This window comes from Girardinichthys multiradiatus, chromosome 11, assembly GCF_021462225.1.
Source record: "Girardinichthys multiradiatus isolate DD_20200921_A chromosome 11, DD_fGirMul_XY1, whole genome shotgun sequence".
Classification (NCBI taxonomy): domain Eukaryota; kingdom Metazoa; phylum Chordata; class Actinopteri; order Cyprinodontiformes; family Goodeidae; genus Girardinichthys; species Girardinichthys multiradiatus.
In genome coordinates this window covers 24,809,945-24,828,571 of record NC_061804.1, presented here as the reverse complement: position 1 = coordinate 24,828,571, position 18,627 = coordinate 24,809,945, and positions in this window count along the sequence as shown.

Sequence of the window (18,627 nt, the reverse complement as noted above, 5' to 3'; positions counted from 1 at the left end):
GGGCCTTCATATGGGAGAGATGTGGACATTTTTCTTGTCAACTGTGCATATGATCTATATGCAAAGTAAGGTTTTTCCCACACGTAATTATTTTAGGAAGAATCTCTAGTGATAGAGCAGCACATGAAAGAGTGAGGGTAGAATGCATGAAAGGTTTCAGCAGAATCAGGACTATATTGGTAGCAGAAAAAATATAAAGTTAGAGAAAAGTAAAGGGACAGAAAGGAAATTAGATCAAGGGATAATGTGAAGACAGGGTTACTCAGAGATAACATCACAGCTTGACACATTCTTCTGCTGTCTAAAAGGGAATCAGCCTAAGTCCTGAGTGACAAGCCAGGAGGATGCTTATCAACAACCAATGAGAGGAAACTTGACATTTTCTGAATGGCCTCATGATACTTACTCCTGTGTTTTTGTGTGTTGCTTGGGCAGACAACTGAGTTGTAATTAATAACTGTTTGACTTATATTCAAACGATAGTATTTCTTTCTTTGTCCTGTCTATTCACGCTGACATGCACATTAGTCTGTTAGCTGCACTGTAAAAATAATTAGCACACCACTGGTACCTATCTCCAGCAGTCATTGGGCAGGAGGCAAGGTACACCTCGGACAGGTTGCCAAGAAGCCAAAGTACCCAGAGAGAACTCACACATGCATCAGGGAACATGCAAACCCCATGCGGAAAAACCCCAGACCCCAGAACCCAGCACCTTCTTGTTGCAAGGCAACATCGCTAACAAATGCTGCACTGTGCAGCCAACTCACACAAAAATCTAAAACCAAAATGTATCACATATTCCAATTGACAAAAAAAAAAAAAAAAAAAAAGAAACAGTTTTTTTTGTTTTGCTGCTGTTGCTAAAATGTTACAGTGGTTATTGCAGTTATACAGTAATGTTATCAATGAGACCACTCTCCAGTAGACGTTTTGATGCGCTTATTGCTTATTACCCAAACATACTGCCAAAGTCAGAAGAACAAGAATTACTGGAGGTGATGTTGTCGCCCCCACAGAGCCCTGATCTCAACATCATGGAGTGTGTCTGGGATTACATAAAGGGACAGAAGGATTTGAGAAAGTCTACATCCACAGAAGATCTTTGGTTAGTTCTCCAAGATGTTTAGAACAACCTACCAGTTGAGTTCCTTCAAAAACTGTGTGCAAGTGTAGCTAGAAGAATTGATGCTGGTTTGAAGGCAAAGGGTGATCACACCAAATATTGATTTGATTTAGATTTCTCTTCTGTTCATTCACTGCATTTTGTTGATTGATGAAAATAAATGATTAACACTTTCTTTGTTTACAGCATTTTTTTCACACCTGCCTAAAACGTTTGCACAGTACTGTAGATTTGCTTGAATAAATACCTTCACTTACAAGCTTGAGTAACAATGTCATATTACTGACAAGTAACTCACAACTATTTTGATTTATTTAACAAAAATTAAAGTGATATAAAATAAATAAAATAGTTTTTTTCTTTTCTATCATTTTGCAGAACGGACAAACTAAAAGTCATATAAGCTATAGTTAACATATTTATGGTTGGGTGAAGTTGAGCTGGCTACATCTTGTTTTTCCCTTTTCTCTGTTGCATTAGTATCCATATTTACCTTGCTTCCCCATTACTGTCTTTGAATGCTCTCTGTGCCACTACGGTTTGCCATCTGGATTGGCTTTAAAAGCTCCTTACAGATGTCTCCTGGAAAATGATTTACTACTTAGAAATGTGTAAGTGAAAATGTGAGGATGTGTGTTCTGCACAGTGACTTATTCAGGGTTAAGAGGGGCATTAGTGAAAAGTGATTTTGACACCTCATCAGCAAAAAGAAATTCATAGTCCATCATCTTGTTCATTCATCTCTATCTATGTCTCATTTTCACCCCTTCATTCTCGCCTTTGCTTCCATTATGTTGCATGAGTTCTCAAAATCAGGGTTATTTTTAAGTTCTGTCTGGCACTCCTTAAGACTGTGAGGTAAAACTGGAGAGAACAGAATATGCCTCTTTCTTTTGCAAAACACAAGAAGAAAAAAATGCACTTCTGTGTTTTTGTGTGACTGAAGAATGTATGTATTTGCAGCTAGTTTTATGAATTGCACAAACTGGAAAATAAATCATTTGGTTTCTGTTTTTGGGTCTGTAAGAATTTTTTTCACTCCAGATGGAGGAACATAAATGGTTTTTGTCTATTCATTTAAATTGTTCAAATGAAGTTTTCGCCTTGTTCTTTATTGTACATATTTAATATAACTGCTTTTCTTTAAAACAGAGGTATAGATAGTCCAGCTGCTGCTAAAATAGTGAAAGTTATTACAGTTGTAAGATGTAATCTATATAATGTTTTATTGTTGTTCTAAATTTTTATTAATTTAAGTAAACACCAGCTGAATTCAGTTGTAATTTTCAAGCTTTTATTTTTAAGAATATTCTAAATGTTTTCTGTGATGCCTGAGTTTGTCGCTCTAAACGTGAATCATCACTCTTTGGTAACTTTTAACTGTGTTCCTGGCTGCCTTGTGGTTCTTTTTGTTTTATTTATTTATTTTTTTTATTTAAGGCTGTATGGTGGCGCAGCTGGTAGCACTGTTGCCTTGCAGCAAGAAGGTCCTGGGTTTGACTCCTGGCTAGGGGTCTTTCTGCATGAAGTTGGCATGTTCTCCCCGTGCGTGGGTTCTCACCAGGTACTCCAGCTTCCTCCCACAGTTCAAAAACATGACTGTTAGGTTAATTGGTCTCTCTAAATTGCCCTTAGGTGTGAATGAGTGTGTGCATGGTGTGTCCTGTATGTCTCTGTGTTGCGATGGATTGGCAACCTGTCCAGGGTGTACCCTGCCTCTTGCCCATAGACTGTTTAAGATAGGCACTAGCTACCCTGTGACCCACCATGGAATAAGAGGTATAGAAGATGAATTAATGATTATTTCTTAATGTTGGACATGAAAGCAAATATAACCATAAGCTACAAGCTTGTTCTCATTAAAAGAAAAAGTAAATAATGATATGCACCTTAGGAGTTAGCATTGTGTAATGTTGAAGCAAAGGTTTCCTCAGCTGAACTGATGACCTCTGTGAAGAAGTACTACAAGAAAGACTCAAGGAGAGTGCTCCATTGGGGAGCTTTTATCATTACCTGTTTGATTTTTATTCTTTCTCTTTAGACTAAAAGTCAGTCCAGGTTTTGCTCTTATCTATTTTTTAGGTGCGTTTTTCTTTGATTTCTTTATTGCACCTTCCATTGCATTTGTCCTTTGTAAAATGCAACATTTTTTTCCATCATTGACCCTTTACAGGGCTTTACTGAAGTAAAAAGAAAGACTTGAAAGTGGCTTGTCTTCTGCATGCTGGCAAGGTAACGTTAATCAATATTTGATTTAGCTGAAGTGTTGCAATAACTGATGTGTCAGCAAACCAAAAGTGCGATTTCACAGGTGCTCTAGTGCATTTTCTGCCACAGGAATGCACGACATCAATGTATGTGTGTCATCAACATGAGACAGAGGCATTAAGTTTTAAGCTCACTCACTTCTGTGATGCTGCTTTGAAACTGTTGGTGTCTTTAACAGTGTTTGCAAAAGAACATTTGGTTTTCTTTGAAAGTCAACTTGTTCATAAAGGAGAAAAGTAACAATTTTTACTCAGAAAAAACTAGAAAAGTTACTGTTGGCAAAGGCAAAAGTAGACAACGCTTTGTCAAAGCACTGGCTCTCTATTACTCTAAACCTCTGTTTCTGCATATAAGCCTGCTAAAATTTACAATTTGGTAAGCTTTATGTCCTCTTTTTCAGCTACAGTTAAGTACATGCTGATGTAACACAAGATAAAGGCCTATGATATTTGTTTTATATAAGTGTATTATGTACAATACTGAAAATTTTTAAAACCATCTTTAAAGATGTCTTCTTTTTGGCTTTGCCCTTACAGATTATCTAGTCCTTTTTCTTTCTATGTTATTCTTCTTTTCTCCCATCAATGTACTCCTCTTTCCCTAAAAATTAAAGATTAATATCCAATGTACTATGGCATCCATCCATCTGTCTGTTTGTCCATCCATCTGTCGTCCATCAGTTTTCCACATCTTCCAAATCTGCTGCTTAATAGATGTTTTATCAGTCCACATAAAACAGAAGCAGCCTTATAAATTTTTTTGTCCATCTACTTATCTGCCCCTGCTTGTTCAAGTCTGTCTCCATCTGTCCTATGGTTCTGTGTACTCATGTTATTTAAGATGGAAAGCAAACACAGTCTAAAAGAGTAATCAGGGACATCAGTTCATTCATTTTATGTTATTTTATTTAATGGAACAACAGCTTGTTCTGGAAAACACGTGACATCACTTTGACCTTACTCTACTGCTCAAACTGAATATGATGGTTTGCTTTGAAAACAACAACGACAAAAAAAACAAAAAACAGAGTTCAATTCATCACTTCATCTGAGCAACAATGCCCAGCATTAGTATATAGAATAGAGACATGGGGACTGTCACTTTTAGGTTTATAAAATGCTTCAGACATCTTCAGTGGCATACAAGGTTATAGGTGGAATTTAATAATTAAACCTCTAACATCTACCCAATATCAATTTGCTATTCAAACATATGCATATGAAAGTCAGAAATTTACAAACATTTCCTTAGTATCAAGTAAAATTGCCTTTTAAACTGATTTAGTCGGTCAAACAATTTGTGTATCTTCCCTCAAACCTTTTACAGTAGTTTGCTGGAATTTTGGCCCATTCCTCCTTACAAAACCGATGCAATCTGACATGGTACTCCATTGTCCTAGAAAAAACAGAAACTATCACAGCGTTGTGTAAACTCACTCCTGTAAATGAGAACCTAAATTGCATACACTGTATTAGAACGCTTCACTGTTGGCATGGCAGAATTTAATTTAATTAAATTCAGTTATATTTATATAGCGGCAACTCACAACACGTCGTCTCAATGCACTTTACAATATGAATTCAATTGAATCCAAAAGTCGGGTGCATTTCAATTAATCCTAACTATCAAACACTGCATCTACCCCTCTTGGATGAGCATTCAGAGACAGTGGAAAAAAAAACCTCCCTTTTAACAGGAAGAAACCTCCAGCAGAACCAGGCTCAGTGTTAGCGGCCATCTTCCACAACCGACTGGGGGTTTGAGAGAACAGAGCAGAGACACAAAAATAACACAGAAGCACTGATCCAGGAGTACTTTCAAAAGGAAAGAAAAGTAAAACATTAATGGTAGTAGGTCATTTAGTGGCTTCATCTAGGAGAGAAAGGCTAAGTGAATGAACTCTGAGCCAGTTTTCAAGTCAAGAGTATGAAAGAGAACACATAGTTAGTCACAGTAAAAACTCAGCCAGTAGCTATGTCTAGGAGAGACAGGGTTTAACACTGAAAGACAGCACAAAGTGTATCATCTGTAGAAGGTGAACATTGAGTTGTTGGCAGCAGCAGCTTTGCTTATGTCTGCCTCCAGGAAGGTGCCACAGCTAAACAAAGAGCCAGGCCAGATGTAGCTTCTAGAAAGAGAAAAACAGAGATAAAACAGTGTTAAAAGCTGAAATACCAGAAAATAACGCAGAATTGGAGAGTAGTATGAGAATGTAGCTGCTTTATCAAAAAGGAAAGTTTTAAGCCTAGCCTTAAAAGTAGACAGGGTGTTTGCCTCACGGACTAAAAGTCTCATAGTATTGGTCACTTTTTCTTCTCTAGAGAAATGAATTTCAAGATGTGTTAAACAATCAGAGGGAGGACTTATCAAAATACAATAATCTCGCACTTATCTTTTTCAGTCCATCCCTGTAGTTCCTGTAGATTTCCTGCCTGTCAATGACGTTTTTGTAGGACAGAGGTGTCTTCTTTGCTCCCTTCTCTATAAATGTGATTGCCTTGCATGTGAGGCCATTATGATGGCTGCACATTTCTCTTTGGAGATAATGTCTGTTAACACAAGAAGGCAATGATTACTAGCACATCTGCTCTTCTGTTATCGCAACCATTCCTCTGATTAGATTAATAGAGTCATTTCAGCTGCCTTCTTTTACAGCTTCACCTCTGCTTACTGTATAATATGCTGGAGCAAGATCTTACTGAAGACAGAATACCAGCTCTGAAACACATCTGCTCATCTGAAGTTTTGGTACAACTCCAAAATCTTTAATTAATAAAATAAACTGAAATATGCACATTCATGTGTTGATTTTAGCTTTGTTGTTGGTTTATGTTGTTTTGATTCTATTTAAATGCCTGACCTGGATGAACAGATGCTCTCAAGGATGAAATCAGGAGGGAAGTTAAAAACAGTTTATTGAAACAATAATGATAATGTTGAATGATCTTCAGCTTTATTCAGAGGTATCCAAAACGTAACAGAAATCACTGCAGGAGTTAACCAGAGTCAAAGTCCAAAACTTACATCTCCTGGCTCTGCAGGAACATGGAACACATGGCAGTCAAGGGTAGAGACCCGAGTTGAGAGACGAGGAACCAGCAATCAACACATGAACCAGACTAATACCCAGTGAGAACCCACAGATGCACGGGGGGAGAACATGCAAACCCAGGACCTTCTTGCTGCAAAGCAACAGTGTTACCAACTGCACCGTTTAGCCCACACTCCGAATGTATTAGTTATTATTAAAAACATGTAAAAAAAGTGGGATTTGTCTCATTGTTTTAGGAAACAAAGCCAGAAAAAGTATTTTGGTTCCAGAAAAGGTTGCTCCATTCCTCGAAGATGAGATCACAACCACATTGAACTTATACTTTTGCTAGACATTGACTTGTCAAGTTACTTCAAAGTGAATAAAAAAAAACAAAAAAACAATAACAAATGTGTAAAATGTTGAACTGAGATTCTAAATTGCTTGCTATGAATCAGAAAAAGGAGCTCCACGAAGGGTTTGACCTGAGAAACGTGGAACGTGGGGTGAATCCTCATGGAGTTGGGTAATCTCAGTTGTACAGCGACAGGGTTGATGATCTTGGAGATTGGGAAAGGTCCAACAAATCGGGGTGCCAATTTCCGGGATTCTACCCTTAATGGGAGGTCCTTGGCAGAGAGCCAAACTTTCTGCCCCACCTAGTACTTAGGGGCAGGGATCCGTCTCTGGTTGGCCGTTCTTGACTGAACCAGTGACATTCTGATCATCGATCTCCTGGCCTTTCTCCATATTTTTTGGCACCTTAGGGCAGCCGCTTGGGCGGACGGAACATTAGCTTCTCTCTCCTGAACTGAAAACATGGGTGGCTGGAAACCAAACACAACATGAAAAGGGGACAAACCAGTGGCACTTGATTGCATAGAGTTCATGGCGTATTCAATCCAGGGCAAATTTTGTGACCACTTGGTCGGGTCAGACTCACATAAGATACGAAGTTTGGTTTCAGCTTCTTGGTTGGCTCTCTCGGTTTGGCCATCAGACTGAGGATGAAACCCTGAGGAAAGACTAACAGAAATTCCCAACAAAGAACAAAACTCCTTCCAGAAACGTGACACAAATTGGGGTCCTCTATCGGAAACAATGTCATTTGGGATTCCATGGAGCCTGAAAACGTCTCGGGTCAATATCTCACCCATCTCCTTAGCAGATGGAAGCTTCTCCAACGGCACCAGATGAGCCATCTTTCTTCCCAACAAAAAAGAAACCAGCACCAGCAGGAGAGGAAGAGGGTTGAATGTGCCCTGCCTTTAATGCCTCATCAACATAACTCTTCATGGCCCTGTGCTCTGGACCAGACAATGAATAGGTTCTGCCTTTAGGGGGTGATGTGCCAGGAAGCAAATCAATAGCACAATCATAAGGTCTATGGGGTGGCAGAGCTGTGGCTCAGTAGGAAGAGTAGTCGTCTTGTAATCAGAAGGTTGTGGGTTTGGTTCAAGCTTCCTCCTGCCATAGGTCAATGTGCCCCTGGGCAAGGCACTTAACCTCAAGTTGCCTACCGATCTGTGTATCGGTGTGTGAGTGTTAGTGAGTGCAATTGGGTAAATGTGGCTCTAATGTAAAGCGCTTTGAGTGGTCTGTATGACTGGAAAAGCGCTATATAAGTTCAGTCCATTTACCATTAAAAACCTCTTTTAAATCATGGTATTCTTGCGGTACCTTGGATAAATCCGGATAGGTCTCCTGAACCTCATTCTCCACACTGACCTCCGTAGCAGCAGACAAAAGACAGTCAGCGGAACATGACTCAGACCAACCCAAAACTTTTTTTCTTCCAGTCGATGTGAGGGTTATGTTTCTTCAACCAGGAGGCCCCTAGGACTACAGGAAGTTCAGGTGAATTAATGATCACAAAAGTTACTTTTTCTTGATGATTACCTCCAACTGTTAAGGTAATCTCCTCCGTCCTGAGATATGAATTGTTCATGCTGTGACCATCCAAAGCTAGCACGTTTCTTGTGTCAGCTGACGGAATACGTTTTTTGCCGTTCTTATTTGCAAATGTTTCGTCCATGAATTCAGTATCTGCTCCTGAATCAATAAACACGGCCCCCTGGAGAGACAAAGAAGAGGTTTGAAAATGGGCAGGAAACAAGAAGGAGAAGGCAGATAGTTGACTTCGGCTCAGTAGAGACCTCCCTTCCTCTACTGAACCTGTCCTTTTAGTGGACACCTGAGTGCCAAATGTCCCTTCTCTCCACAATAAAAACAGAGCTTGAATCTTCTCCGACAATCTTTCTCCTCAGGGGTAATCTTGGTTCTGCCCAATTGCATGGGCTCACAATTATCATTTTCCACAGTGAGAGGTGACCGACTCCTTCTCTCATACCGGTGTGCAGAAAACTGAGTTAATGATGAGCGACCCTTCTCATGGCGCTTCTCCTTTCTTCTCTCTGCCAGCCGAATATCAATGCGAGCAGCCAAATCCTCAAGTTGTTTCAAGGAAGAAGGATAATCACGGGTCGCTAGCTCATCCTTGATGTCTTCTTTCAATCCTTTTATGAATGCATCTATTTGTGCTGCCTCATTCCAACGGCTCTCTGCAGCCAACAAATGAAAGTCAATTATATAGGTCGAGACAGGGTGATCACCCTGTTTGAGGGACAATAATCCTCTTGCGGCCTCACGACTTGGAATGACCGGGTCAAAAACTCGAATAAGTTCCTTGGAAAAAGTAAAATAAAGATCACAAGATGCAGACCTGTTGTGCCATTCAGCAGTTCCCCACTGTATTGCCTTTCCTGCCAGCACAGATATAACAAACGCCACCTTGGAACGTTCAGTGGGAAAGGATGACGGCTGAAGCACAAAATGAATTTCACACTGAGTTAGAAAAGCTCGACATTGGTCTGAGTCTCCCCTGAACATCTCAGGCAGAGAGAGGCGTGGCTCCCTTACCTCTGTTGTTGTCCGTGTTACTTGGGCGTGGTTTCTTTGTGACGGTGGCGGCTCGTAGACAAGATTGCCAGAACGTAATGTGGAAATTATTTCCTCCATGCCGGAACCCAACCAGGAAAGGGTGTCATCAACGTGGGTACGCCACTATTGTGCTGGCGATGGGTCCATTTTTGGCCAGATTTTTCTGCTATAAATCAGAAAAAGGCAGACCCAAGATTCAGCCAGACACAGTACTGAAAGTTTAAAAGGTTTATTCAGCCACACGAAAACATCACACAGGCAACACTCCTCACAGCTTCCAGGAATCACTGAGGCAGAAAGAGGGATTAGTGACTTGTAGTCCCTCCAGATTTTGCAGGGATCAGAAAAGCCACTAACCTGATTTTGTCTTGAGTGGAACTTGAAACCCAGAGCGGAAACCTCAGCGGGCGGCAGGCGGTGATCTCCACAGCACAGGTAAGAAGTGACTCCAGGCTGAATAATCCGAGGGCTAGGCTGGCTCAATAATCCAAGGACAGAAACAGGGTCAACGATCGGAACAAGAGGCGTCAGGCAAGGGGCAGGCAGAGGCATAAACCAGATGCAGGAAACAAGGTCGACAACCAAAATCCAAATAGTCCGACAGGGAGCAGGCAGAGCCATAAATCCAAAAGGCAAGGCAAGGTCAAGAACAATGATCAGACAGGAAGGAACGCTGGATATCTACTCACACAATGGCTTTCAAAAATCTGGCACCGTCTGCTTGTCATTGTCGGTATATATCAGGGAAGACACAGGTGCTTGCCATTCCACAGATTGCACTACACTGCAGCAGCCACCAGTTGCATCTAATCTGCTGATTGCAGCCAGGGAGACAGGGTAGAGCAGACGTGCCAGAATCATAACATTGCTCTAGTGCAATGAACAGATGAACACTGTTTATCTCATATCTATTCAGGATTTACATGACTTCTCTCACCTACTGACAGTTGGAAAAAGGCACCTGCCTCCCTGCAATCCCTGCATAGAAGATGGATGGATATATAGACATACATTTAGCAGAACAAGCCAAATACAATGTTAAAGGAGTTAATTCAGTTATGCAAACATGTCTGGGAGAAAATTGAGTAATTACACAGTGTTTAAAAACAATTCTTTTTGCTCCTTTTTGTCACCTGCAACCAGTCTGGACTTAATCCATGCCTGTGGCACATTTCACAGAGTTCATTTAGAACTGGAATCAGATGCACAACTTTACATAAGCTTATAAAATCAAACCATGGACTTTCTATTTTCAAAGACATTTATGCAGATTTTCACAAGCACAGAAAAGTTTGTAGTTTGTAGTTTGAGGGCATCTGCAGCAGGCAGCCAGGTTGTCTCTTTCCTACAAGCAATGACACAATTCTTTATACAATTCTTTGCATGCAGCAGTTGTTCACTGTCAACAAATATTTAGCTTACTAAAAAGAGTATGGCACAACTGTAAAAATTCAACTTTTTTCCACATCAAAGCTTGTTAAACTGTAGTTTGATTGGGTCTTTTACAGGCTTTTTACCTACAAAGGTATTTTTACTTTAATATAAGTTATGAAGATTGTTCCTGTCAGCTGTTGACAACTACACTGCTCAAAAAAATAAAGGGAACACTCAAACAACACAATATAACTCCAAGTAAATCAAACTTCTGTGAAATCAAACTGTCCACTTAGGAAGCAAAACTGTTTGACAATCAATTTCACATGCTGTTGTGCAAATGGAAAAGACAACAGGGGGAAATCTTTGGCGATTAGCAAGACACACTCAATAAAGGAGTGGTTCTGCAGGTGGGGTGTTTAAAGATTGGAATATTGTTTTATCGTAACATTTAGTCTGTTTGTTTGTTTCCATGCTTGCTCACATGTCAGTAGTCAGTCTATTCAACCCACCTATGGCTGCTCATTGCTCTGCTACCTCTCACCTGCGTTGTGCTCTATGTAAGCTGCCTCCAGCTACAGACACCTTGCCAGATCATTGATAGCAATTCCATGTGTAGATGTCCAGTGTTACTTTCTTGGCCATTTTTGATCTCCTGGTTATGACCTGGATTTTGTTTTTCTGCCTTACCCCTGTTGGACTCTACATTTATCTTTGCTTTCTGGACATGGACATGGATTTTGACCTACAGTGCCTTGCGAAAGTACTCGGCCCCCTTGAACTTTTCAACCTCTTGCCACATTTCAGGCTTCAAACATAAAGCTATACAATTCTAATTTTTCTGAAGAATCAACAACAAGTGGGACACAATTGTGAAGTGGAATGAAATTTATTGGATGTGTCAAACTTTTTTAACAAATAAAAAACTAAAAAGTGGGGCGTGCGATATTATTCAGCCCCCTTGCGTTAAAACTTTGTAGCGCCACCCTTTGCTCCAATTACATCTGCAAGTCGCTTGGGGTATGTCTCTATCAGTTTTGCACATCAATAGACTGAAATTCTTGCCCATTCCTCCTTGCAAAACAGCTCGAGCTCAGTGAGGTTGGATGGAGAGCATTCGTGAACAGCAGTCTTCAACTCTTTCCACAGATTCTCAATTGGATTCAGGTCTGGACTTTGACTTGGCCATTCCAACACCTGGATACGTTTATTTGTGAACCATTCGATTGTAGATTTGGCTGTATGTTTTGGATCATTGTCTTGTTGGAAGATAAATCTCCGTCCCAGTCTCAGGTCTCTTGCAGACTCCAACATGTTTTCTTCCAGAATGGTCCTGTATTTGGCCACATCCATCTTCCCATCAATTTTGACCATCTTCCCTGTCCCTGCTGACGAAAAGCAGGCCCAAAACATGATGCTGCCACCACCATGTTTGACAGTGGGGATGGTGTGTTCAGGGTGATGAGTTGTGTTGCTTTTATGCCAAACATATCGTTTTGCATTGTGGCCAAACTGTTCGATTTGTGTTTCATCTGATCAGAGAACCTTCTTCCACATGTTTGGTGTGTCTCCCAGGTGGCTTGTGGCAAACTTTAAACGAGACTTTTTATGGATATCTTTGAGAAATGGCTTTCTTCTTGCCACTCTTAAATAAAGGCCAGATTTGTGCAGTGTACGACTGATTGTTGTCCTATGGACAGACTCTCCCACCTCAGTTGTAGATCTCTGAAGTTCATCCAGAGTGATCATGGGCCTCTTAGCTGCATCTCTGATCAGTCTTCTCCTTGTTTGAGATGAAAGTTTAGAAGGACGCCCGGGTCTTTGTAGATTTGCAGTGGTCTGATACTACTTCCATTTCAATATGATTGCTTGCACAGTGCTCCTTGGGATGCTTAAAGCTTGGGAAATCTTTTTGTATCCAAATCCGGCTTTAAACGTCTCCACAACAGTATCTCGGACCTGCCTGGTGTGTTCCTTGGTCTTCATGATGCTCTCTGCACTTTGAACAGAACCCTGAGACTATCACAGAGCAGGTGCATTTATACGGAGACTTGATTACACACAGGTGGATTCTATTTATCATCATCAGTCATTTGGGACAACATTGGATCATTCAGAGATCCTCACTGAACTTCTGGAGTGAGTTTGCTGCACTGAAAGTAAAGGGGCCGAATAATATTGCACACCCCACTTTTCAGTTTTTTATTTGTTAAAAAAGTTTGACACATCCAATAAATTTCATTCCACTTCACAATTGTGTCCCACTTGTTGTTGATTCTTCACAAAAAAATTGAATTTTATATCTTTATGTTTGAACCTTGAAATGTGGCAAGAGGTTGACCAGTTCAAGGGGGCCGAGCACTTTCGCAAGGCACTGTATGCCCTCAGATCGCCCCATGCCTGATCAACTCACTGCGTGCCTCAATGTTTCTGATCCACTCATGCTTTCTGTTGTGATTATGAATATGATTATTATTTAATATTATTATTTTTATATTTTATTAAATAATAATGTGGTCTGTTGAGGGTGGTCCTGTGAATACCAGCCCAACAAGGCGGTAGTATTAGGACAAAATTGAAAGGGATGAGCCAAGTTCTGGCATTATTGAACACCAAAACATACACAGAATGAATTCACACAATTTCTTAAAATACGATAATTTGTTCACAAAAAGTCAACTCTAAGTTAAACCTATTTCAATCAACAAACTCTTTACTATGCTAAAACAATCCAACTAAACTACCAAGCAGAATGAAAGAATAAGGGAGACTAATGAGCTATGTACAATATAAACAAGTGAATCAAAGATGGTTGAAAATCATGACATTGCATTACCATGCAATGTTATTTATATCTGAGAACCAGGGATAATCTTGAAGAATCTGGAAATGAAGTTAAGTCAGTCTTGGAACTAATTTAGGCAATAATTGGTATACCTTTAAACAACCATTTACAATGCAAGATCAGATAAAACATTATTTTAATAAAATAACATTTTAAAGAATGATTTGCTGAATAAAACCAACCTTCAGGATGACTAATCCTCAACAGTGTTTAATTAGCTGCATTTATTTATTAAAATAATATTTAAGGAAATATTATTTTGAATAAGAACCAAACCTTTTGGATAAATGGGTCTTCATGGTGTTTAATTAATTATCACGTCTAGTACAAGAACATTTGAGGAAATATTATTAATGTTAAAATAATATTTAAGGAAATATGTTGAATGAGTTAGTTATCACCGCGCTTGCACCTAAATTACCCCCATTCGTGAATGAATACTGGATACACAAACAGCAATTAATTCCTACTTGACTTTGTGCATATGACCGCGTGATCGTATGACACTCTTGGATCCAAGTTGAAGAGTTATGACATACGCGTGTGTGCCTCTCCTGTCCGGTTCCCGTGGGGATCTGCATGGAAAGAGATCTGTTTGTTGGAACGCAGGGTTTTTATTCAAACAGTGACATCACGGAAAGTCTGCTGTTACTCCTACTGGCTGAGTTAGGAGTATGTTACTGTGATTTATATCGAAAATTCCAGAAAAGATCAAACTAGGCTTTAAATGTTGTAATCCATGGCTGGACCCAACATTTCTTACCATGTCTTCATCCATTGGACAGGATTTATCATTGGACGAGTGGTGCAGAGAAACTATCCTGGAAATTTCCTGTGAGGACTCTAAGGTTCATGTATTCAGAAGCCAAGCAGCTGCTTCATCATCTAGGAGGTTAGCGACACTCTGTTTGAGTTAAATCACCAGTAATCTCTTCAGTCACTACCCTCCTTTTCTCCCACCAATTCCAAATGTTTGTTAAATGTTTTAAAAAAGATTCCGTGCTTGGTAGAGTTATCGGGTCCTCTGTACTGGACTCTACATTTATAATTTAATCCTGCTTTAAAGGTCTCCACAGCTTTCGCACTGACCTGTCTACTGTGTATCTTGGTTTGCATGTTTGTTCATGTTCTCACAGAACAGCTGTATTTGTACTGAGATAGGGTCAAACATAGTTAGATTCTATTTTCTAATTAGGTGACATCCTAAGGAAGTAGTCCACGATTTATTTAGGGGTATCAGACTCAAGGGGGCATACAAATGCATGCTGCACTTTTTAGATTCTTATTTTTAAAGATATACCTCCAGTAATGTATCACTTTTATTCACTTCACAGTTGTGCACCACTTTGGGTTGGTCTGTCTCGTAAAAATGTGAAAAAGTTCAAAGGGTTTGAATACTTTCACAATGTAACGTATGTAAAATGATAAATTATCATGGGATATGTTTGACATGTGAGTCCTGTTTCCGTTTAATGTAGAGACCATCTCTGGTAGCAACTGATGTTAGCTGAAATTGAACAGAATTTGATTTATTATGCTATACAAATACATAGCACAGATAAATGATAAAGAGAATTCCTAGTACATAGTTCTTCAGAGGGGATTCACTTCTGTCACTGACATATTAATCATTTCAGGGGGAAGAATGACAGCATGCATGCTTCATGAATTAATAAATGTCTTGCTGTACAACAAAGCTTTCTGAATAATGTAAATAAGGTCATACCTCATCTGGTCATAAGTTGCGTGTAATCGAGGCAAAAACCAAACATACAAACACAGACTGACATGTATGCAAAAAGGTTTTTATAGTGTTGTGGGGGTTTTCTGTGGTAAGAAAATAGTTCAGACCTAATAGTACTTATTATTTAGAAACAGTGGGGACGTGCTGAGCTCAGTGGTAAGCCCGTTTTTTAGTAAACAGCACATTGCTGAAATAAATAATATCATAGCAACTGTTTATGTATGTCTGTCAGAGCATGACAGACATACACATGAATTCATGTTTTTTGGTATGTAAAGTGAAGCAAAGACATTACACAAATGACTTGATGTCTTAGTAGATTGAAATGAGTTCTTCATTTTACATCAACTCTGAAGTTTTAGCAAAAAGTTTTATAATAAAAGTGAAATGAAATCTTCCAAATTAAAAGAACTGAACTGCATGTTATGTGCAATTCTGCAATTAAATTACAATAAAAATCTGTTTATTGGATAAATATGTTATTTCACTTCAGTTCACAATATTTGTTCTCAGTAAAAATGTCCCTTTAAGCACATTGCTGCCTTTGCTGTCAAGTCATTGTAATTATGTTACTTTTTCAGGAATTTAAGGATTCTTAACTCAAGTTAGAAATGAGAGTATCAAACTTTAAATTGAAAACTTTATTTAGATAGAGGCATGTAGATGTTTCACATGTATCTTTACACTTAGTTTAAGAAAGGATATTTTCAAATAGAAAGCACAGATACAGTCACAACCATATAAAGTAAGTTTGATAATAGAGGAGACAGTGAGTGTGTTTGTGTAAACGGTTATGCCCTATAAGTCAAGATGAATATGTTTTGTTGTAAACAGACAGATAGATAAACAGGTTCATTGAGTTACCTGTATTTACGTTCAGCAGTGGCAGAATGACATGGCAGCCGATAGTCTAGATTCAACAGACGATATTCACAATGTTTAACTTTAACAATAATTCCTTAGCAACACCATTGCAACAGCACAAAAGCTGGACTCCTGCTTTTTCACTAACAAACAGGGGGTCTCTTAACAGAGACAGCAGTATTTAGTCAGCTGTGATGGATGATGCCACTTGCGAATCCCTTCAGGTCTGCAACATCTGGCTTTTACTGACCTATGTCATGATGCACTGGCAGAAACCTGTGCCATAACATCTGTTTAAAGGTGACCCTGACCCATGTGTTGCACCTTGATGTAAAATTGTATCTTGCTCTTGACATAGATCATTACCTCTGGCCAAACCAGAGGGGGTAATGTGAGTGAGCGGAGACACACGAGAAGTCAGATGTGTTCAAAACAAGAGCTTTATTCTGACCTTTTTTACAACCTTAGAAAACCTTTTTGAGCCATTTTATTCTTATAGAAGTAGGGTGTCTTGCCTGTCATGTTTCTGTTAACCTGTTTTTACGATACAGGTTTTTGGCACCATATATTTAATAATGCATAAAATTATCTTCTTGCTAATTTAAAATACTCTTCAGGTTCAGAGAAATACTGTAATGAGAGCTTTAATGACACACACACCAACCCCCTTCAACCTTAAATAACATGTATATTAACTCATTTCTTTCTATAGTTTGTCCAGCCACAGCCATTTATATCTGTAAACTTTTCACTGGCAACCACTTGAGACCATACCTTCTCTCCACAGCATTGTCATCCATTTCATCTTAAGATATTATCAGTCAATCCCAAACAAGTGAGTCCTACATCAAATCCTATGTCTGCCACAAGATTCCCACCTGGAGGGAACATAACACAGCTTTACCAGAAGCCCAAACTACCTTAACTGTTTTTTATTCAGAGCAATACTCTACTCAGGGGGGAGCTTCCCCCTCAATCTAATACCTGTGTTGCATCTACCTTACATTTCAATGGCACACAAAGGCACATTGCTTCAAATAAATACATTTCGTGCATTTCCTTTTTCACACCTGAAACTGTAGCCTATGTTATTTGATCATCAGCCTAATCCAATAATATTATAATATATTTTCATGTTACGCATTGCAAACACAGCACAGATCAAGATTTACCCACCTTTTCAAGCTAAATCCTTAGGGTGGCTCTAATGGCAGGGAAGCCCAACTAATTTTCTGAATATTTAGCTATTAATTATTTGACCACTTGGTGGGACTTGTAAAACATTGAATTGTCATCCCAGAGGGTCAGGCGATTATTACGTTTGGAGAAAAGTAGAAATAGATGTTATAAAAAAGTAACTTACCCTGTCTTGACTCAGCAATATTCCTTACATTTTAAACCCTTCATCCCAATACACGTGCACTATAAAACATAGCTACAGGATCTGAAAGCTCACACAGTCCACGATGTACAGTGGATTGCTTTGCATGATGTTAAAGAGCACATTTTTTACATTTTATTATTGTTTACACAAAACTATCTATATTCTTTACCTTCACAACTTTGCAAAAAATAATTTACATTGAATGAAAAATAAACAAAGTCTAAGACATATCTGTTTTTTTAATCTTCCAAGAAGCTACATCTGGCCTGCCTCTGTGTTTAGGTGCGGCACCTTCAAGGAAGGGATCAGCTGAGCTGCTGCTGCCAACAACTTAATACTCACCTTCGACAGACGATACACTTGGCCCTGTCTTTCACTGTTTAACCCTGCCTCTCCTAGACATAGCTAGTGGTTGCGTTTCTACTGTAGCTAGCAATATGCGTTCTCTTTCATACTCTAGACTTAAAAACTGGCTCAGAGTTCATTCGCTTGGCTGTCTTTCTCGCCTAGATGAAGCTACTAAATGAGCTACCATTAATTTTTTACTTTTCTTTCCCATAGAATACTTCTGGATCAGTGCTACTGTGTTCTTTTTCTGTCTCTGCTCTGTTCTCTCAAACCCCAGTCGGTCATGGCAGATGACCGCCCACACTGAACCTGGTTCTGTATGGGGTAAGAACCCTGTCAAAAACAATGTGTATGTAAAGACGGAAATGTGTGCATATTAGTCAATAGTTGTGCATAAGTAAAATTCAAGAGGTATTGTATATTTTCTCTATAAGAATACAAAATAAAATGTTACAACTTCAAGAAATTGCAAACACAAAGTTCAAGTTTAAACTTGTGGTTTATTCTTTATGAATACAATATGCTATAACAGTTTGTGAATACGATTTCTTTTCTTTGAGAATACGAATTTACATCAGCGATTTGGTGTCACGTGATCTCAGGTTCAGAATATAGTGGGTGGAGTTATACAATGATGTACAGTACGTGGCAGTATGCACCTCTGAATTTTTTGTGAACCGCCAGCAGAAGAAGAGAAGAAGAA